Raw genomic sequence first — 24,064 nt, 5'->3', positions numbered from 1 at the left:
TTTGGGTACCTAAGAACAAGACCTAAATTGTTTTGCAGGTTTATGCATCCGGGGGCTCAAGTTGGATCATTGATAGCGGATGCACAAACCACATGACTGGGGAGAAAAGGATGTTCTCCTCCTATGAGAAAAACAAAGATCCCCAACGAGCTATCACATTCGGGGATGGAAATCAAGGTTTGGTCAAAGGACTTGGTAAAATTGCTATATCTCCTAACCATTCTATTTCCAATGTTTTTCTTGTAGATTCTTTAGATTACAATTTTCTTTCTATTTCTCAATTATGCAATATGGGCTACAACTGTCTTTTTACAGATGTAGGTGTTACTGTCTTTAGAAGGAGTGATGATTCAGTAGCGTTTAAAGGAGTGTTAGAGGGTCAGCTATACTTAGTTGATTTTAATAGAGCTAAACTTGACACTTGTTTAATTGCTAAGACTCATATGGGTTGGCTTTGGCATCGCCGACTAGCCCATGTTGGGATGAAGAATCTTCATAAACTTCTAAAGGGAGAACACATTATGGGACTAACAAATGTTCATTTTGAGAAAGACAGGGTTTGTAGCGCATGTCAAGCAGGAAAGCAAGTTGGCGCTCATCATCCACACAAAAACATAATGACAACGGACATGCCACCGAAGTTACTCCACATGGATTTATTCGGCCTGATCGCTTACATAAGCATCGGCGGGAGTAAGTACTATCTAGTAATTGTGGATGATTATTCTCGCTTCACTTGGGTGTTCTTTTTGCAGGAAAAATCACAGACCCAAGAGACCTTAAAGGGATTCTTGAGATGGGCTCAAAATGAGTTCGGATTGAGAATCAAAAAGATAAGAAGCGATAATGGGACGGAGTTCAAGAACTCTCAAATCGAAGGCTTCCTTGAGGAGGAGGGCATCAAGCATGAGTTCTCTCTCCCTACACACCTCAACAAAATGGTGTAGTGGAGAGGAAGAATATAACTCTATTGGACATGGCAAGGACCATGCTTGATGAGTACAAGACTCTGGACCGATTTTGGGCCGAGGCGATTAACACCGCCTGCTACTCCATCAACCGGTTATATCTTCACCGAATCCTCAAGAAGACATCTTATGAACTCCACACCGGTAAAAAGCCCAATGTTTCATATTTTAGAGTCTTTGGTAGCAAATGTTTTATTCTTGTCAAAAGAGGTAGAAAATCTAAATTTGCTCCTAACGCTATAGAAGGCTTTTTACTAGGATATGATTCAAACACAAGGGCATATAGAGTCTTTAACAAGTCCACTGGACTAGTTGAAGTTTCTTGTGACATTGTGTTTGATGAGACTAATGGCTCACAAGTGGAGCAAGTTGATCTTGATGAACTAGATGATGAAGAGACTTCGTGCGTCGCGCTAAGGAACATGTCCATTGGGGATGTGCGTCCTAAAGAATCCGAAGAGCCTCCACAAGGACAAGATCAACCATCATCTTCCAATCAAGCATCTCCACCAACCCAAGATGAGGATCAGGCTCAAGGTGATGAAGAAGAAGATCAAGAAGAGGTCAATGATCAAGGGGGAGATGATGATGATAAAGACAAGGAAGATGAGCAAGAAATTCAGGGTCAAAGATCGCCACACCCAAGGGTCCACTAGGCGATTCAAGGAGATCACCTCGTCAACTCTATTCTTGGTGATATCCATAAGGGGGTAACTACTCGATCTCGAGTCGCTCATTTTTGTGAACAGTACTCTTTTGTGTCCTCTATTGAGCCATACAGAGTGGAGGATGCACTAAGAGATTCGAATTGGATGCTGGCAATGCAAGAGGAGCTCAACAACTTCACGAGGAATGAGGTATGGCATTTGGTTCCATGTCCTAATCAAAATGTTGTAGGTACCAAGTGGGTATTCCGCAACAAGCAAGATAGGCATGGTGTGGTGATAAGGAACAAAGCTAGACTTGTGGCCAAGGGTTATTCACAAGTTGAAGGTTTGGATTTCGATGAAACTTATGCACCCGTAGCTAGGCTTGAGTCAATTCGCATATTACTTGCCTATGCTACTTGCCATGGCTTCAAGTTTTATCAAATGGACGTGAAAAGTGCCTTCCTCAATGGACCAATCAAGGAAGAGGTCTATGTGGAGCAACCTCCCAACTTTGAAGATAGTGAGTACCCTAACCATGTTTACAAACTCTCAAAGGCGCTTTATGGGCTCAAGCAAGCCCTAAGAGCATGGTATGAATGCCTGCAAGATTTCCTTATCACTAATGGCTTCAAAGTCGGCAAGACTGATCCTACTCTCTTTACTAAAACTATTGCAAATGATTTGTTTGTATGCCAAATTTGTGTTGATGATATTATATTTGGGTCTACTAACAAATCCACTTGTGAAGAGTTTAGTAGGATCATGGTTCAAAAATTCGAGATGTCAATGATGGGGGAGTTGAGATATTTCTTAGGATTCCAAATCAAGAAACTCCAAGAGGGCACTGTTGGGGGCCTTCGGCTTCCGAAGGTCCTCAAAAACATGATTTAACAATGTTTCTGGAGTATAATGTGTGAACAGGTATCTTCGGACTTGAATCAGAAAGGGAGAAGCTCAAAAGATACGAAGGTTGACACAGTGCCGAAGCTGTGAAGCAGGAAAGCTTCGGCATGTTCGCAGAAAGGGGAACCGACTTAAAGATGAAAAGGCCATTTAGACCTCGATAGAATGCTATAGAATTATCACCAAATGTAAAGGGCATGTATGTAATTTTGTATGGGTTGTACCCCGTGCCTATAAATAGGTGAACAGTACCCCCGTACTGTTCACGCTGACTTAGCATTTGCTTTTGCGTCACACTTGTATTTTCATTTCCTTCCAAGCCGAAGGTACATTTATAATTCAATATTGTTTCTATTCCTTTATGATGAGTTAATAAAGTTAAATGAATAATGTTATACGATTATTCACGCTATCTTTTATGTTTCATATGCTTCGTCTTTTACTAATGTATATTATAGTGATGAAAGTTAATCCTTCATGACCTTCGTCCGGGGATCGTTATATCCTAAGGGAAATAATGCTTCGAAGGACGAAGGATCTTAATGTTTAACATTTTCTGTGTTGCCTTGTTCTTAACTCATAGCATTTGAGAACAAGTCTCCAACATTGGCGCCCACCTCCGGTGAACTCACTTCCACTTCGAGTCTTCGTGAACACCTTCGGAAGCTATAGACCTTCGCTATGGCGCCGAAGAAAGCTTCAGCGGCTGGGGCTGCAGCACTACAACCGCTGGACCACAACCAGGAGACCGTCTCTCTTCGGGAGGCCAGAAGCCAGAAGAGAAAAGCTGTTAGCCCGACGCTTGAGGAAGAAGAGCTAGACCAAGAAATCAGAGAGATGGAGATGCTACATCAACAAGTGCAGAGGAAGAAGGAGAAGATGGCCCGCCTAGCTGAGTTGCAAAGGAAAATTGACGAAGCTTCTGAGGAAGTTCGCCATCTCACTCACGATGAGCAGAACAGAAGGCCTCATCAGAAAGACCTTCATCAGGAGGGCTTCGTCAACGAAGACGACTGGTATGATAATTTCCATCAGGGAAATTTTGTTTTTGATGATGCTTCTCCTCTGTCTGCTGAGCTGCAGGCTACTTCTTGGCCTCCATCCTATAAGCCACCCCAGCTCCCCATGTTTGACGGCCACTCCGACCCGAAGCAATTCTTGATGAGCTACGAAGCAATAGTGTCTTCGTACGGGGGCAACGCTGCAGTCATGGCGAAGTCTTTCGTCATGGCCGTCAGGAATGTTGCTCAGACCTGGTATTCCTCCCTTCGGCCAGGAACAATCACTTCATGGCAGAAGCTGAAGGATATGTTACTGACCAGCTTTCAAGGATTTCAAACGAAGCCGGTTACAGCTCAAGCCCTCTTCCAGTGTATTCAGGATCACGAAGAATACCTTCAGGCGTATGTCCGAAGGTTCTTACGATTGAGGGCGCAGGCACCAACGGTGCCCAATGAAATCGTTATCGAAGCCATGATCAAGGGGCTTCGTCCTGGACCTGCAGCTCAATACTTTGCTCGGAAGCCTCCTCAGACCTTGGAGAAATTGCTCCAAAAGATGGATGAGTACATTCGTGCCGACAATGACTTTCGCCAGAGAAGGGAGGAGGCCTTCAGATTTTCTGAGATGACCAGGGGCTTCGGAGGGAGATACTACCCGAGGCATGTCCGTTCCATTCACAGCACTCAGAATGATGATAAGGGGAGTCAGCAAAACAGGCCGCAGTGCTCCTCACAGGCTTCGGGGCAACAACAAACTTCCTTTCGGCCACCAGCTCCAAGAGGCAGAGGCGCCAGGGGCTTCGGCGGAAGATTCGGAGATCAGCCAAGGAGACTGTTTTGCCTATTCTGTGGAGAGGGCAAGGGCCACACCACTAGGACGTGCCATGTTACAATCCAGAAGCAAAAGGAACTAGCCGAAGCTGCATCTCAACAAGCTCAGTCGAAGCAGGTTATGCATACTGCTTCGTTTCATCCGCCTTATGTCCCACAATACATAGACAACCACCCTGCGGCTTCTGTAGCTTCGGCAAGTCAACCTCAAGCTTCCTGGCAGCAGCTTCCGCCTCCACCTCCATTGCAGCAAGGTCAACAGCCAGAAGGGAGTCAATACGCTCCACAGCAGAGGGACTTCAGAGAACAGTCCGAAGCTCGCACAGTCAACAGCACTGTGCCAGAGTCGAAGCACATTTATTGACATATCCTACCTTTGATAGCAGTCTTTTCTATTCAGTTTTGTTTTCTGTGAAGCAAAAAACATTGATAGTTTCCATGTAATAATTTCGTTGTTTCCACGAGAAAAATTTATTTGATTCACAGGCCTAAGTTGCCGAAGCCTAAAATTTCTTCCGTTACCAAGAAGGACCTTCGGACTAAAAATCCTTCGGAGTAACAAAAAGTCGTTCTAAGGAACGCAGAGTAAGTTTATAAAGTCACAAAAAGTCGTTCCAAAGGGAGCGCAGCGTAAGTTTTCTGCTCAGAAGTCGTTCCTAAAGGAATGCAGAGCCTACAGCGAAAAATCAACGCTGATACCGTCTAAGTAAAAGACGAAGAAGCTCCTAAGGGAGGCTTACAGCGAAAAGTCAACGCTGATACCGTCTAAGTAAAAGACGAAGAAGCTCCTAAGGGAGGCTTACAGCGAAAAGTCAACGCTGATGCCGTCTAAGTAAAAGACGAAGAAGCTCCAAAGACGTTCCTAAGGGAATGCAGAGCTTACGAATATATTTTATGTGTATCTTCGGAACAAATGTCACATGCATAACATAACATCATCACATCATTTTGCATAGCATAAGCATCATACATCATATCGCATTTGGCAAGAGAAGGGGACACTCTCAACCTTCGAAGGGATGCTTTGAAAAAGTGACATTGAAATTGTATAGCTTCGGAATACAGTTTCGGGGAATATTTTCACGAAACATGGGCGAACTTTATCAGATCAATATCAAAGTTGCATAGCTTCGGAAAATAGCTTCGGAAAATGTTTTCACGAGGCATCGATGTCATTCATCAGAATAATTTTGACGAAGGCTATCTTCTTCACGACGCATGAAAAGAAGGGAAGGTGTTTTTTCGCCGAAGGCTCAAAAGTGGTATGTATTTAAAGTTTCATGCATCGTAAAGAATTCAATAATGAAAAGAGACTTGTATATTACATTCAAATGTACAAAGTGTTGCATAGATTACACTTTAAATGTTTTTTCCAAATAGCACCTAATCTTCCCTCAATACTGCTTCGGCGGCTTCATTCAGAAGTTGGTCAACAACCTTGTCCATGATAGTTTCGGCCATTTGATTAATTTCTTCATCCCCTTTTGTGTGGGGGTCGGCAGATCGTCCAACAGTTTCTGAGCGAAGAGAACACTTCTTCAGTACTTTTACAAATCGTGAGCAAAGTTTAAAATGAAAATTACAACGCAACAAGAACGACTAGTTGGTACCTAACTGTCCTTCGGGCTCCCTACTCCTTTCGGCAGCGTCTGCTACTCTTCTAGCATCGTGAATGCCTTTTTCGCTTCTTTCAATGATCTCTCGCGCCATTCCTCGGCCGCCGTCGTTCCAGATATCAGTAAAAAATTTGCCACCAACCACGCTCGCTTCGGCCGAGGGGTCCTTGATGTCTTCGGTAGATAAGGTAGCTTCGGATTGAGCTAAAAATTTTACATGTTCGCAACCTTTCTTCTCTAAGACGGAAGCAATTCCTCTGGCGCCCGAAAAAGCACATATGTCGCCACGACTGTTCAGAATCTCTTCGAAGGCCTCTGCTTCGTGGCTAATCCATTCCAGCGGACCTTCGGGATTGCCTCGAGAGAAATTCTCTTCGCTGGAAAAGGCGCCTACGCTGGCGAAGCTGGATTTAATTTTATTCACACATTCTACAGATTTGACATAGCATTTCCCCTGAGATGTGCGAAGCTCCTTAACTTTTGATTCCAATTTGTTGACCATAAAATCACTAAGTTCTCGTTTCGTTTCCTCAAGCGCGCGCTCCTCTTTAGCTCTAGCCAGCTGTTTCTGAAGATCTTTAATCTCGCGTTTTTGAGCTTCGGCCTGGGCCTTTGAAGCAGCTTCGTCTTTTTTCACTTTATCTACCAGTGTAAGTAGAATTTTATCTTTTTCCAAAGCTTCGTTTCTCAGTTTGATAACTTCGGAGCGCAAATTATTAAACGCAATTTCATAACTTTCATCTTCGGCGCTCTTTTGCGCTCTTAACGCGTTGCTTAGGATCAGGCCCTATATGAAAAAAGAATTCATATAAGAAAAAAGGAATGAGTTGCGTAAAAAAAAAGATAGGGGGTTTTTTCTCAAGTGTTTAATTCCCGTACCTTCAGGCTGTTGTACGCGAGGCTGTCTGCGAGATCCTCTTTCGTCATGGCACTTAACCCAGCTTCAAGCTTCGGAAAGCCTATGCTTCTCGCCATCTCTCGGCAGACGGATAGCTCTTTGTTATCAGGCAGGCAGTATAAGAAGTCATCTTCATTTGTTCCATTGAATATTACTGCCCCCTTCGGATATTTCAGCTCCTTTGCATAATGGTTGGCCTCATGAGTTTCTTCCTCAGATAGCTTTTTCCCCGAAGCATGTCGTATGATGTAATCATGCATGCCGGCAGGTGCTTCGGGGATGACGGTGTCCGTTTCTTCAACTAATATTGGTTCCGGAATTTTTGCTGCTTCGGCTTCAAAAGGATGTTCTTTGAAGGGCTCTGAAGGCCCAGCTTCAGCTTCAGCTTGTTGAGCCGAAGCTTCAGTAGAAGCTTCAGCAACTTCAACACTCTTTTTTGGAATTGTGCTTGAAGACTTAATTGTCTCCAAGACGTCTAGTACATTTACCATTCTTTTCCTTTTTGGGGTCACTGATGGCCCCTTTTGGTTTTTTGCTGTCCCAATGATTGCTGTAGGACTCAAAACTTCTGATGTTTTGGAGCCCTCAGTTGCTTCTCTTACCTCCTCAATTTTTTCTGTGAGCGGCGCTTCGGTTTTCTCTTTTGTTTCTGACAACAAAATGTTTGATTGTTCTGATTCTATCTTTGGTGGCACTTCGGCCGTTTCTGCGATCTCTGGCAACAAGGCTGGCTCGATTAGTTTTTCAGCTTCGGTGGCTGAAGAAGTCTTCCCGGTAAACTCCGGCACCGAAGCTGGTTCAATATAACGAGGCCGTTGCGTAAGAACCTTTATCTTTTTCCTTTTGGGTTCTGGCTCGCTAGGAGCAGCTGCAGCTTCTTCTTTTGCAGAGATTGTGTTTTTTCTCTTCTGCCTTCGAATGGGATAGCAGTAATCAGGGTAGACAAACCCAATGGCATCAAATACCCGATTCAGTCTCTTCTTTTTTCGGCCTCCGAAGGCTGCTGACATTGCATTATCTTCAGCCTTCGAGTAGGTCCCGAGTAGCTCATCACTTAAATTGTCAATGCTTTTCAACCACTCATCATCTGGCTCAATAAATTTATCTCCAAATTTGAACGTGTACTTCAGCCTCACAAGCTCACCTTCGTCGGCCTCTTTTATGGTTTCTTGTGGCATTTCCCATTTCTCAGCAAGCGGCCACACCCTGAAGGCGATATGTTCTTGTACTAAGTCCCTTGTTCCTATAAAAGAGCAGACAACGCCGAAGGCTCTTTGGCACTCTTCGGCGGCTTCGTTCATTTCAACCTTCGGCCTCCGAAGGCCGAAGCTTTGCCAAATAGGACGCATAATTATACCTTTGATGTCTTCTCGTGTTGATAAGTCATTCTTCACATAAAACCATTCTGTCATCCAATCCCCGGGCCATCTCTTCCGAAAGGTTGGTACGAGACAGCTTGCCCCGGACCGAGAAACGAAGCTGTAGCAGCCAAAGTTGTTATGGTACTGTTCTTTGCCCCAAGGCTTTGTTTCATATAATAATTCATGAACATTACAAAAGCTTCTTGCGTCAGGCTTCAGACCTTGACTCCTCACGGCCCACACGAAGATATTTAGCCTTATAATTGCCTCGGGAGTAAGTTGATGAAGATAGACTTCGAAGATTTTCAACACCTCCACGACGAAGCTGCTCAAGGGGAATCGCAATCCAGCTTTCAAAAAGCTTCGGTACACCACAACTTCATTTTCTTCAGGGTGTGGACAAGTTTTTTCCCCTTCGTCCGCCCTCACAATAGACAGATCCCGGAAATACCTTCCTCTCATATTAACAAGATGATTCTCTTTGATAGTTGACTTACCATAAACTGAATGGCTTGGTCGCCAGGGGCGATCTTCGGAGTCTTCGCCACCGCTGTCCATATCATAACTTTCACTGTCACCAGTATCTTCAGACAGCCCCTCCAGAATTTCCTTGGTAATCTTTTCTGTGTTGGACTTCGACATCGCTATAAGAAACCCTAGGTTCTTCTCTTCATCAAGACTCAGCTTCATCTCAGCAGCAGCCTTCTTAGCAGCTTCAGACATCTTCGGAAGCGCTAAAAAACTGTTTCTAAAAGTCGAAGCTTCAAAGCTAAAAACTTAGCAGATCACAGTGCACAAGAGCTAAAAAATGAGTGAGCAGGAGTGGTTGGCCAGAAAGCGTGCAAAATAAGTTTGCGGTATGGCCGTATTTATACGCTTGATGCGTTGAAAGTTGAAAGACCCCACTTGTCATTTGAATGTTGCTATTCTAGCAAAGGGAAGGTGTTTTTTCGGACCTTCGGCATAAAGCCTTCGTTCATATCGCAATCTGAATTTATTATTTCAAACAAATTAATATTGCGAGGGGCTACTGTTGGGGGCCTTCGGCTTCCGAAGGTCCTCAAAAACATGATTTAACAATGTTTCTGGAGTATAATGTGTGAACAGGTATCTTCGGACTTGAATCAGAAAGGGAGAAGCTCAAAAGATACGAAGGTTGACACAGTGCCGAAGCTGTGAAGCAGGAAAGCTTCGGCATGTTCGCAGAAAGGGGAACCGACTTAAAGATGAAAAGGCCATTTAGACCTCGATAGAATGCTATAGAATTATCACCAAATGTAAAGGGCATGTATGTAATTTTGTATGGGTTGTACCCCGTGCCTATAAATAGGTGAACAGTACCCCCGTACTGTTCACGCTGACTTAGCATTTGCTTTTGCGTCACACTTGTATTTTCATTTCCTTCCAAGCCGAAGGTACATTTATAATTCAATATTGTTTCTATTCCTTTATGATGAGTTAATAAAGTTAAATGAATAATGTTATACGATTATTCACGCTATCTTTTATGTTTCATATGCTTCGTCTTTTACTAATGTATATTATAGTGATGAAAGTTAATCCTTCATGACCTTCGTCCGGGGATCGTTATATCCTAAGGGAAATAATGCTTCGAAGGACGAAGGATCTTAATGTTTAACATTTTCTGTGTTGCCTTGTTCTTAACTCATAGCATTTGAGAACAAGTCTCCAACAGGCACCTTCATCGGCCAAACCAAGTACATTCAAGACATTCTTAAGAAGTTTGGAAAGAAGGATGCCAAACCCATCAAGACACCCATGGGAACCAATGGGCATCTCGACCTCGACACGAGAGGTAAATCCATAGATCAAAAGGTATATCGGTCGATGATAGGATCTTTACTCTATTTATGTGCATCTCGACCGGATATTATGCTTTCTGTATGCATGTGTGCAAGGTTCCAAGCCGATCCTAAGGAAGTTCACCTTAGGGCCATGAAGAGAATCATGAGGTATTTAGTTTACACTCCTAAGTTTGGGCTTTGGTACCCTAGGGGGTCCACATTTGATTTGATAGGTTACTCAGATGCCGATTGGGCAGGGTGTAAAATTGATAGGAAGAGCACATCAGGAACTTGTCAGTTTCTAGGGAGATCCCTAGTGTCTTGGGCTTCAAAGAAATAAAACTTAGTAGCTCTTTCTACCGCGAAGCCGAGTATATTGCCGCAGGTCATTATTGTGCGCAATTACTTTGGATGAGGCAAACCCTCAGGGACTATGGCTACAAATTGAGCAAAGTCCCTCTCCTATGTGACAATGAGAGTGCTATCCGCATGGCGGAGAATCCCGTTGAACACAGCCGCACTAAGCACATAGACATTCGGTATCACTTTCTGAGGGATCACCAACAAAGGGGGATATCGAGATAGCCTATGTAAACACCAAAGATCAATTAGCCGATATCTTCACCAAGCCATTAGATGAGAAAACCTTTAGCAAACTTAGGAATGAGCTAAATATTCTTGATTCTCGAAATTTTGATTGAAACATTGCACACATAGCTCATTTATATACCTTTGATCATATCTCTTTCCTTTGGTACATCTACATATTTCTTATTTTTTTCTTGTGCCAAAGCTAATGTGCTTCCATGAGTATTTCTTGTATAGTCTTAGATTGAAAAGGAAATGGAGTATTCGACAAGGACAACGCTTCCGCTCAACTCCATCGGTATTATTTACCCTTTGCCGGTATTCCACAACGCTCTCCAATTTGGTATTATCTTTCACTCATATATTGTTTACCAAAGGGGGAGAAAATAAAAAAGGGGCTCTCAAAGTCTCCATTTTTGGTGATTAATGCTTAAGGGAGAGAAAGTATCTAGCCCAAAGCAAAAGGACCGCACCACCACCAATTTCAAAATTTTCAAGAATTTTTCAAATTGGCATCTAAATGTATTTGATCTTATTCAATTTGGTATTTACAAAAATTGGTAAAACCCTCTTGAACACTAAGAGGAGAATTTCATTCAGGGGGAGTTTTGTTTAGTCAAAGAAAAAGCATTTGAAACAGAGGGAGAAAATTCAAATCTTAAAATGCCTCTTACAATCTTATTCATATACCTTTGACTATTTGCAAAAAGACTTTGAAAAGATTTTCCAAAAGAAATTGTAAAAACAAAACAAGTGGTGCAAACGTGATCCAAAATGTTAAATAAAAGAAAGCAACCATACATATCTAGTGAAATTATAAACTGGTTAAATTCTAAGTAACCTATGCACTTACTTTATGCAAACTAGTTCAATTCTGCACTTATATATTTGCTTTGGTTTGTGTTGGCATCAATCACCAAAAAGGGGGAGATTGAAAGGGAAATAGGGTTAACCTTTTTCTATAAATAATTTTGGTGGTTGATTGCCCAACACAAATAATTGGACTAACTAGTTTGCTCTAGATTATATGTTCTACAGGTGCATAAAGGTTCAACATAAACCAATAGAAGATAAAAGATAGGGTTCAAATTCGAAGGAGCAAGAAACTTGAGAGTGCCCTGGTCTGGCACACCGGACTGTCCGGTGTGCCACCGGATAGTGTCCGGTGCACCAGGGTCGTACAAACTCAAACTCGCTACTCTCGGGTTTCTCCAGCGCCACTCCGCTATAATTCACCGGACTGTCCGGTGTGCCACCGGACTGTCCAGTGCACCAGCGGAGCAACGGCTCCTTCGCGCAACGGTCAACTGCACACTGCCCCTGATAGCGCTACAGTTCGCGGCAGAAGTTAGAGTAGAGATCAGAGGCGCACCAAATAGTGAACAGTGACAGTCCGGTGCAGCACCGGACTGTCCGGTGCCACCAGAAGTCAGCGCTCCAACGGTCGACTGCGTCAGAACCCTAATGGTTGAGTGATGTGGCTAGCACATCGGACAGTGTCCTGTGGCGCACCGGACTGTCTGGTGCGCCCATCGACAGCAGCCTGCCCCAACGGTTGTTTTGGTGGTGAGGGCTATAAATACCCCTCAACCACCACCACTCCAACCATCCAAGCGTTCAACACTCCTCATTCAATACAAGAGCAAAGTGCAACACTCCAATACACAAATCAAAGCCTCCGATCCAATCAAAGTCCCTGATTCAATTCTAGTGCATTAGGACTTGTGAGAGGATCACTTATGTTTCTTTGTTGCTCTTGTTGCTTGGTTGACTTTCTTCTTTCTCTCATTCTTACTCTCAAAGCCTTATAAACGAAGCAAGAGACACCAATTGTGTGGTGGTCCTTGCGGGGTCTAAGTGACCTGAGAAATCAAGGAAGGAAGCTCACTCGGTCTATGTGACCGTCTGAGAGAGGGAAAGGGTCAAAAGAGACCCGATCTTTGTGACCACCTCAACGGGGACTAGGTTCTTTAGAACCGAACCTCTGTAAAACAAATCACCGTGTCATCCACTTCATTTGCTTTTGGTTTGTTTTTCCCCTCTCTCTCGGACTCGAATTCATTTCTAACGCTAACCTCGGCTTGTAGTTTGTGCTTAAGTTTATAATTTTTAGATTATGCCTATTCACCCCCCCCCCCTCTAGGCGACTTTCAATAGTCCATCTTCAGGGTCCGGTATGCCTCACGAGTGTTGGCTTCTTTGCCTTCCGCTATCTCGAGACTGTCTTAAAGGGACACCTTTTCTTCCTTCAGTTCCTTGATTTGTTGCTCTAGGCTTTCCACCCGGGAATTTAGGTGGGTCCAGTGGGAGTTAAGGTCGTCATAGTGGTTGTCAAGGGTGTGGAGATATCCGGCCATGTAGACTATGGTGGGGTCATCTTCATTAGGATCTCTCCCTGACAAGGTCTGGAGTCTTTTCCTCCAAGCAGGAGTATTTTTATTGCTAGGTGGAAAGTAGCGAAGGGGTGTCTCAGAGACTTCCCTGTTGTAAGTTTGGCATAGTTGGCGGAGGGCTTTTTGGGCAGTATTCTGGCAAGTGTTTGGGAAGCGGTGTCTAGTGGCGGTGATTTGGAAGGGAGGGTGATTTGGGTAGTTTCGGCTTTCTCCCAGGTAGACTGCCATAGAGCATTTCTCAATCCCGTTTTTGTGGTATTCTTTCCAAACATACTCTGGCTTCTTGCGGATCCCTATGCGAAGCGCGTAGCTCCGAAGAAGGTGAGGGAATCCTTCCACCTCCGAGCAATAGGATGTCCTAATGACAAAGGAGCCTTCCATTTGGTAGCAAGAGAAGAAGGGTTATTAATATCGAGGAAAGAAGAGAAGGTTCTTTTAGAGGTTAAGAGGTCTTTTCTTTTAAGGAAAGCTTTTTAGGTCTGGGCTGCGGTCTACGACCAGTCCTATGGCTCTGATACCACCTGAAGCATCCTGATCCTTTGGGACTCAAATGTGATACAATTACTAGTCCTAGGAGGCTAGTAAACACATTCCTTACTTCAAATAGTACAGAGTTTCGAATAATAGTTATTACAATACCAAAGTACAAGCTCTAGCGAGCCTGGAATACAAAGCACAGTGGAAGATCATCTAGCCCAAGCGACAGGCAGACTGGGTGCAGACACAGCCCCCTTCTAGTTGAACATAGCAGAAAAGAAGTCTTCAGCTGCTGAAAACATAAATAAATCTGGGTGAATACACTAGGTATTCCGCAAGCCCAACCCGCTCGTAAAGAGATAGAGACCTATACAGTACATGCTTGGTATGGTGGAGTTGAAGTCACTCTTTTTTCAGAGAAAGGCTATACTTTGATGGTTTACCCTAGAGAGAGAAGTAGCACATTTTCGCACTCAACCACCACTGAGCTTCCCGCTCTCGTGGCATTGTTTTTATTTCCAAAACACCCACACACACTTCCCTATTTATGGAGATCAAAAACACTGATTGCCATACCACACCAGACTCGTCCATACCAGTGGACACGAACTATTCAAATAGGTTTCAAACTCTACGCAGAGGTGTACACTTTACCCACTAGTCCGGCTCTGCAGTCTCATGGCCAATGAGACCCAAATCCGAATCTCTTTCCTTCCTTGCACGTACTTAACTTGATGGTTATACCAGAAGGAGTCAGGCCACCGCCATGCCCAAACCGGACAAAACATTCCCCCTCCTTATCCTCCAGGTGCTCCCCAGCCATCATAACCCTAGAGTTTGGATCATACAAGTTTAGATTGAGTGACTGCTCATACAGTCTTGAGTGGTTCTACTTGTCATGAGTACAGGTAGTGAAGGATGACAAACCGGTCTTATATGAGGAGACAATCCTTCCTGCTCACACCTAACCCTGCTGAGCCAACACCTGAGGCCCTCCCCAAAACCAGGGAGCCCCTGACTATCCCACTCAAAAGGTGATAAGGGTGAATACCCTTCATCATACACTTTTGAAAACATTTTTCCTTTTTAGAAAACCACCAATTCCTCGACCCACATTTTGTTCCCAAAATATATTCTTTAATGCAGGCCATCTCTCGACTCACTATGCAAAAGATCCAACCCTTATTCCCGACTTAGGCAGTGGTAGAAAGAATAGGTAATTCATGCATCAAGGAAAGAATGGACTTGCCTTCGTCAAAGCTCTCTTGGCACGAAAGCTCTATTTTTGGGAGGTCGGGCTCCTGCCCTTCTTCTGGAGCTACGATTTTTGGAGGATCGGACCCCTCTTTGTCTTGCAAAAACAGGCAATAACAATACATCAAACATTTTTTGTTAACAAAGTGTGTCAAGCTCTAATTATTATTATTTTGTGACTTAGAGAATTTTTGGACTATTTTTGGTGCATGAAATATCAATATGTGTACATATTTGTGTAAGAAAAGGGCAAAGAGAGAAAAGGAAAAAGAAAAAAGGTTTCTCGGTTTAAGCGGACCGGGGGTGAATTTGGCCCAGCAGAAGGCGCACGCGCGCGTGCCTGCGAGGGCGGTTGGCCTAGCTAGGCCCGCTACGGGGCACGACGCGAGGGGTGACACCATGGGCGTGGGCCCACATGCCAGTGAGGGGAGGGGAACGACGTCAGGGTGATGGTGACGACGGTCCGCCTGCGGCGGTGAGAACCGGTCGCAGGTGATTTCGACGGTGATTCTTCGCCGGTGGTCCGGTTCTGGGTAGTTGGGATGGTGGCCTAGCATGGATGGAGGTAAGGGGTCATGGTGGTGGGGTCAATTTGGCTGGTGGGGGCTTAGGACAGTCGGTCCACGGTGAAGTGGCGGGTGCCCGCGGTGGTGAGGTCGCCGGCTAGGCCTATGGGCGTGATAGGTGAGGGAGGAGGGTGCGCCGTGTTCGTGGTGAAATGGTGAAACTTGTGAACCAAGTCAATTCGACTCTAGGCCACTGGAGAAGGGAGGGAGAGCTCACCGAAGTGGAGGGAGAGAGCGGCGGCGCTGGCTCGATTGAGCTCGGGGAAGGGGGAGAGAGGTGGCCGAGGCCGGTGTGAGGAAAGGTGGAGCTCGGGTGGCCCTTTTATAGGCGCCCAGGGAGGGAAGCGGCCAAAGACCAGCTGGCGCCGGCGAGGGGCACATCGGCGGCGATGAGGGCGCACAGCGCCAGGGACGAGACTGTTCGGGCAGACTGCCGTGAAGGGATGCGAGCACAGTGAATTGGGGGTGGAGCAGTGCCTAACTTCACTAGCGCAGGAGTAATGGTGGTGAGAGAGAGGGGGGCGGTTGGCGGGGATCGCGCCGGTGAAGTCACGGACGGGGACAAAAGGGCTGACGGGTGGGGTCCATCTGCCTGAGGGAGAGCAGTCGCGAGCGAGCGGGGCAGTGTGGCTAATGGGTGGGGCCGGCCGGTCAGCGGGGGGGAGGCGCGACACGAGCGGGAGCGGACGCGACGGTTGGGCCGAGAGCGGAGGGGGGGAGACGCGGGCGCGAGAAGGTGTGGGCTGGAATCGGCCCAGCTGAGGAGGGGGGAAAGGGTTTTCCTTTTTTATTTTCTCTTTTCCTTTTCTCCTTAATTCCTTTTCTCTTTTATAACAATATTCATTTATGCTTTCTAGGTGCCAAAATGAAATATTAAATGTGAAGTGCTACTAGAAGTCATGGTGTATTCATATGATGAATATAATGTTTCATGGGGTCTTAGGAGATAATTAAGGGGGGTAGGAGTTTTGGGTTTCTAACCTCAGGGCCAAAAATTGGGATGTTACAGGAATCCTCTTCCTCCATCAAGTCCCATCGAAGAGGTGAGAAGAAGAAGATGAAAAAAGTGGTCTACTACGAGAGCGACTCTTCGTCACCCTCCACCTCCGGCTTCGAGTCGTCGACTACTTCTAAGCACCATGAGCGCAAGAAGTATAGTAAGATGCCCCCACACTATCCCTGTATTTCAAAGCGTGCTCCATTACTTTCTGTTCCCTTAGGCAAACCACCATATTTTGATAGTGAAGATTATTGTATGTGGAGTGATAAAATGAGGCACCATCTAACCTCACTTCATGCAAGCATTTGGGATATTGTTGAGTATGGAGCGCAGGTACCTAAGGTGGGGGACAAAGACTACGACTCGGATGAGGTCACCCAAATTAGGCACTTTAGCTCCCAAGCCACGACTATACTCCTCACCTCCTTGTGTCGTATAACAAGGTGCAAGGGTTAAAGAACGCTAAAGAAATTTGGGACATCCTCAAAACCGCGCACGAAGTGGACGAGGTAACCAAGATCACCAAGTGAGAGACGATCAAGGGGGAGCTCGATCAATTCATCCTCAATAAAGGAGAAGAGCCGCAAGCAATGTATAACCGGCTAAAGACCATGGTGAACCAAGTGCGCAACCTCGGGAGCACCAAGTGGGATGACCATGAAATGGTCAAGGTTATTCTTAGATCTCTTGTTTTTTGTAATCCCACTCAAGTGCAACTAATCCATGGAGATCCTAGATACAAGCTAATGTCTCCTGAGGAGGTGATTGGCAAGTTTGTGAGCTTTGAATTTATGATCAAAGACTCCAAACATATTGTCAACTTGGAGCAAGGCGCCACCTCCACACCCGAGGTGCAACTCGTCGCATTCAAAGCGACGAAAGAAGAGAAGAGGGAGTGTACACCAAGTAGGCTTCAAATCGATGCCTCCAAGCTCGACAACGAGGAGATGGCACTCATCATCAAGAGTTTCCGCCAAATCCTTAAGCAAAGGAAGGGGAAAGACTACAAACCCCGCTCCAAAAGGGTGTGCTAAAATGTGGTAAGCCCGGTCATTTCATAGCTAAATGTCCAATTTCTAGTGGAAGTGACAGGGATGAAGACAAGAAGGGGAAGAAGAAGGAGAAGAAGAGATACTACAAGAAGAAGGGCGGCGATGCCCACCTATGTCGGGAATGGGACTCCAACGAGACCTCCACTGACTCCTCATCCGACAAGGACGCCGCCAACATTGCCGTCAACAAGGGCCTCCTCTTCCCCAACGTTGGCCATAAGTGTCTAATGACTAAGGAAGGCAAGAAGAAGAAGGTACATTCTAGAGCAACCCCCAAATATACAACATCTAGTGATGAGGGTAGCTCTAACAATGATGAAGATAATTTAATGTCTCTCTTTGCCAACCTTAGCATGGACCAAAAGAAAAAATTAAATGAATTAATAGAAGCCATTAATGAGAAGGATGAACTCTTGGAATTGATTCAATCTCTAGTCTTAAAATTGAAAATGCTAGTTTAATTTTTAAGGTTAAAGAATTGAATGTTTGCAATGATTCTATTTCCTGTCTTAGAGATGAAAATGCCATGTTAAATGTTAAGATAGAAGAATTAAATGCTTGCAAACCATCTACATCTACTGTCGAGCATGTTTCCATTTGCACTAGATGTAAAGATATAAATGTTGAAGCTACAGATGATCACCTTGCCATGATCAAACAACAAAATGATCACATAGCTAAATTAACTGCTAAAATTAATGAGCATGAACTTGAAAATGAAAAGTTTAAATTTGCTAGAAGCATGCTCTATAATGGGAGATGTCCTGGCATTAAGGATGGCATTGGTTTCCAACAGGGGAGCAATATCAAGCTTAATGCCCCTAAGAAATTATCTAATTTTGTTAAGGGTAAAGCTCCCATGGTTCAGGATAGTGATGGTTATATTTTATATCCTGCAAACTATCTCGAACATAAAATTAGGAAGATTCATGCTAGAAAACCTCACAATGTTTCTCATCATGCTTTTATATATAAAAATGAGGCTTCTAGCTCTAGGCATACAACTCATGTTAAAATGCCTAAAAAGAAAATCCCTACTACATCAAATGATCATAACATTTCTTTTAAGACTTTTGATGCTTCATATGTTTTAACTAACAAATCAGGCAAAGTAGTTGCCAAATATGTTGGGGGCAAAAACAAGAGCTCCAAAACTTGTGTTTGGGTACCCAAGGTGCTTGTTTCTAACGTCAAAGGACCCAAGACTGTTTGGGTACCTAAGAACAAGGCCTAAAATTGTTTTGTAGGTTTATGCATCTGGTGGTTCAAGTTGGATAATCGATAGAGGGTGCACAAACCACATGACAGGCGAGAAAAGAATGTTCTCCTCCTATGAGAAAAATGAAGATCCCCAACGAGCTATCACATTCGGGGATAGAAATCAAGGTTTGGGAAAAATTGCTATATCACCTGACCATTCTATTTCCAATGTTTTTCTTATAGATTCTTTAGACTACAAGTTGCTTTCTGTTTCTCAATTATGCAAAATGGGACACAACTGTCTCTTTACTGATGTAGGTGTTACTGTCCTTAGAAGAAGTGATGATTCAATAGCATTTAAGGGAGTGTTAGAGGGTCAGCTATATTTAGTTGATTTTAATGATATCAAAGCTGAACTTGACACTTGCTTAATCGCTAAGACTAATATGGGTTGGCTCTGACATCGTCGACTTGTCCATGTTGGAATGAAGAATCTTCATAAGCTTCTAAAGGGAGAACACATTTTAGGACTAACAAATGTTCATTTTGAGAAAGACAAGGTTTGTAGCGCATGCCAAGCATGAAAGCAAGTTGGAGTCCACCATCCACACAAAAACATAATGACAACAGACAGGCCGCTCGAGTTACTCCACATGGATCTATTCGGCCCGATTGCTTACATAAGCATCGGCAGGAGTAAGTACTGTCTAGTAATTGTGGATGATTATTCTCGCTTCACTTGGGTGTTCTTTTTGCAGAAAAAATCACAAACCCAAGAGACTTTAAAAGGATTCTTGAGACGAGCTCAAAATGAGTTCGGATTAAGGATCAAAAAATAAGAAGCGACAATGGGACGGAGTTCAAGAATTCACAAATTGAAGGTTTTCTTAAGGAAGAGGGCATCAAGCATGAGTTCTCTTCTCCCTGCACACCTCAACAAAATGGTGTAGTGGAGAGGAAAAATAGAACTCTACTGGATATGGCAAGGACCATGCTTGATGAGTACAAGATTCCGGATCGGTTTTGGGCTGAGGCGATTAACACCGCCTGCTACTCCATCAACCGGCTCTATCTACACCGAATCCTCAAGAAGACAACATATGAACTCCACACTGGTAAAAAGCCCAATGTTTCATATTTTAGAGTCTTTGGAAGCAAATGTTTTATTCTTATTAAAAGAGGTAGAAAATCTAAATTTGCTCCTAAGGCTGTAGAAGGCTTTTTACTTGGTTATGACTCAAACACAAGGGCATATAGAGTCTTCAACAAGTCCACTAGACTAGTTGAAGTTTCTTGTGACATTGTGTTTGATGAGACTATTGGCTCCCAAGTGGAGCAAGTTAATCTTGATGAACTAGATGATGAAGAGGCTCCATGTGTCACGCTAAGGAACATGTCCATTGGGGATGTGTGTCCTAAGGAATCCGAAGAGCCCACACAAGCACAAGATCAACCATCATCTTCCATGCAAGCATCTCCACCAACTCAAGATGAGGATCAGGCTCAAAATGATGGTAACGAAGATCAAGAGGATGAGCCACCTCAATAGGAGGACAATGATCAAGGGGGAGATGAAGATGATCAAGACAAGGAAGATGATCAAGAAGTTCAGGATCAAAGACCGCCACACCTAAGAGTCCACCAAGCAATTCAACGAGATCACCCTGTCAACTCCATCCTTGGTGACATTCATAAGGGGGTAACCACTAGATCTCGAGTTGCTCATTTCTGTGAACATTACTCTTTTGTTTCCTCTATTGAGCCATACAGGGTAGAGGACACACTAAGAGATCTAGATTGGGTGCTGGCTATGCAAGAGGAGCTCAACAACTTCACGAGGAATGAGGTATGGCATTTAGTTCCACGTCCTAATCAAAATGTTATAGGTACCAAATGGGTATTCCGCAACAAGCAAGGTGTGCATGGTGTGGTGATAAGAAAAAAAGCCCGACTTGTGGCCAAGGGATATTCACAAGTCGAAGGTTTGGATTTCGATGAAACTTATGCACCCGTAGCTAGGCTTGAGTCAATTCACATATTACTTGTCTATGCTACTTACCATGGCTTTAAGCCTTATCAAATGGACGTGAAAAGTGCCTTCCTCAATGGACCCATCAAGAAAGAGGTCTATGTTGAGCAACCTCCCGGCTTTGAAGATAGTGAGTATCCTAACCATATGTATAAACTCTCAAAGGCGTTTTATGGGCTCAAGCAAGCCCCAAGAGCATGGTATGAATGCCTGCGAGATTTTCGTATCACTAATGGCTTCAAAGTCGGAAAAACCAATCTTACTCTCTTTACTAAAACTGTTGCAAAGGACTTGTTTGTATGCTAAATTTATGTTGATGATATTATATTTGGGTCTACTAACAAGTCAACTTGTGAAGAGTTTAGTAGGATCATGATACAGAAATTCGAGATGTCTATGATGGGGGAGTTAAAGTATTTCCTAGGATTTCAAATCAAGCAACTCCAAGATGGCACCTTCATCAGCCAAACAAAGTACATTCAAGACATACTTAAGAAGTTTGGGATGAAGGATGGCAAACCCATCAAGACACCCATGGGAATAAATAGGCATATCGACCTCGACACGGGAGGTAAATTCGTAGATCAAAAGGTATATCGGTCGATGATAGGATCTTTACTCTATTTATGTGCATCTCGACCAGATATTATGCTTTCTGTATGCATGTGTGCAAGGTTCCAGGCAAATCCTAAGGAAGTTCACCTTAGGGCCGTAAAGAGAATCATGAGATACTTAGTTTACACTCCTAAGTTTGGGCTTTGGTACCCCAAGGGATCCACTTTTGATTTAATAGGATATTCCGATACCGATTGGGCATGGTGTAAAATTGATAGGAAGAGCACATCAGGGACTTGTCAGTTTCTGGGGAGATCCCTGGTGTCTTGGGCTTCAAAGAAACAAAACTTCGTAGCCCTTTCTACCGCTAAAGCCGAGTATATTGCCGCAGGACATTGCTGTGCGTAATTACTTTGGATGAGGCAAACCCTTAGGGACTACGGCTACAAATTGAGCAAAGTCCCTCTCCTATATGATAATGAGAGTGCAATCCGCATGGCGGATAATCCCGTTGAACACAGCCACACTAAGCACGTAGACATTCGGTATCACTTTCGGAGGGATCACCAGCAAAAGGGAGATATCGAAATTGCTTATGTTAATACCCAAAACCAATTAGCCAATATCTTTACCAAGCCACTAGATGAGAAAACCTTTAGCAAACTTAAGAATGAGCTAAATATTCTTGATTCTCGGAATTTTGATTAAAACATTGCACACATAGCTATTTTATATACCTTTGATTATGTCTCATTCTCTTGGTACAAATGCCTACTTTTTATTCTTCTTGTGCCAAGACTATGACTAATGTGTTTTCAAGTGTATTTCTACACTAAGTCGTAGATTGAAAGGGAAATGGAGTTTTCGGCAAAGACAAGGCTTCCACTCCAAAACTCTGACTGTATCACTTAACCTTTGCCGCTACTCCATAAACTCTCAATGGTATGACCTTCACTCATATTTATTTTACCATGTGGGAGATAGTGTTAGGCCCCAAAGGGGGAGAAAATGCAAAAGGGCTCTCAAGTTCTCCATTTTTGGCACTTGATGCCAAAGGGGGACAAAATATTAAGCCCAAAGCAAAAAGGACCGCACCACCATTTCAAAAAAATTCGAAATGAATTTTTCAAATTAGTATCAATTGGTATCTATGTTTCACTTGATTGGTGAAAGTAAAATTTCAATATGGTATCTTTAAAACTTCACGCAAAAACTCTAATTGGTATAATTTTCACTTGGTATCTATTTCAAAAACCCTCTTGAAAGCTAAGAGGAGAATTTCATTCGGGGGGAGTTTTTATTTAGTCAAAGGAAAAGCATTTGAAACAGGGGGAGAAATTTCAAATCTTGAAAATGCTTCTTGCAATCTTATTCCTATACCTTTGACTAGTGGCAAAAAGAATTTGAAAAGATTTACCAAAAGAATATGCAAAAACAAAACAAGTGGTGCAAATGTGGTCCAAAACGTTAAATAAAGAAAAAGCAATCCATTCATATTTAGTGAGATTTTCAATTGGTTTAACTCCAAGTAACCTATGCACCTTCCAAATGCAAACTAGTTACATTTATGCACTTTATATTTGCTTTGGTTTGTGTTGGCATCAATCACCAAAAAGGGGGAGATTGAAAGGGAAATAAGGTTAACCATTTCCTATAATTAATTTTGGTGGTTGATCGTCAACACAAACTCATGGACTAACTAGTTTGTCTAGAACTCATGTATTACAGGTGCATAAGGTTCAACACAAACCAATAAAAAATCAAGTTAGGGACTCAATTTGAGACGGAGCAAAGAACTTGAGTGTGCTGAAAGTTGGCGCACCGAACCGTCCGGTGTGCCACCGGACAGCGTCTGGTGCACCAAGTCCATACAGGTGTCAACCAACCACTCTTGGGAAAATGAAGGCACGCTCTGCTATAATTCACCGGACTGTCCGGTGTGCCACCGGACTGTCCGGTGAGCCAGCGGAGCAAGGGCTATCCGCGCGCAACGGTCGACTCTAACGGATGAATAGTGCAGCACAGTACCGCGGCAGAAGTCGGAGCAGGAAGTTAGAGGGGCACCAGATCGTTCGGTGCCACAAGAGGACAAAGCTCCAACGGTCGACTTCGCTCTGAACCCTAACGGTTAGGTGACGTGGCAACGCACCGGACAACGCACAGTACCTATCCGGTGGCGCACCGAACTGTCCAGTACGCCCATCACGAGCAGCCTTAGCCAACGGCTACTTGGTGGTTGGGGGCTATAAATACATCCCAACCACCACAACCATTGCCATCCAAGTTTTCTGAAGATCACATTCAATACAAGAGCTCTAGCATTCGCTCCAAGACACAATACAAAAGATCAAATCCTCTCCGAGTCCCAAATCCATTCCAAACACTTAGTGGCTTGTGAGAGAAAGTATTTTGTGTTCATTTGCGCTCTTGTCGCTTGGATCACCTTTCTTCTTTTCCCATTCTTATTCTCTAGTGCTTTGTAAGCGAGGCAAGAGACACCAAGTGTGTGGTGGTCCTTGCGGGGTCTTAGTGACCTGTGAGATTAAGGAAGAAGGCTCACTTGGTCTAAGTGACCGTTTGAGAGAGGGAAAGGGTTGAAATAGACCCAGTCTTTGTGACCTCCTCAATGGGGACTAGGTTCTTTGGAGCTGAACCTCGGCAAAACAAATCACCGTGTTCACTCGCCTTATTTCTCGTTTGATTTGTTTTCCCCTCTCTTTCGGACTTGACTTTAATTCTAACGCTAACCCCTGACCTTAGTGCGTGCTTAAGTTTATAAATTTTAGGTTTCACCTATTCACCCCCCTCTAGGAAACTTTCAGAAATATGGGAGTTAATTCACCACAAGATCCACACGATGAATAAACCTATATGTATATCTTGCCAAAAGAAAATCTCAACCACAGATCAAGAAAGA

Source organism: Zea mays, chromosome 5 (assembly GCF_902167145.1).
Source record: "Zea mays cultivar B73 chromosome 5, Zm-B73-REFERENCE-NAM-5.0, whole genome shotgun sequence".
In the NCBI taxonomy this organism is placed as follows: Eukaryota; Viridiplantae; Streptophyta; class Magnoliopsida; order Poales; family Poaceae; genus Zea; species Zea mays.
Note: the sequence above shows the minus strand (reverse complement) of the source record.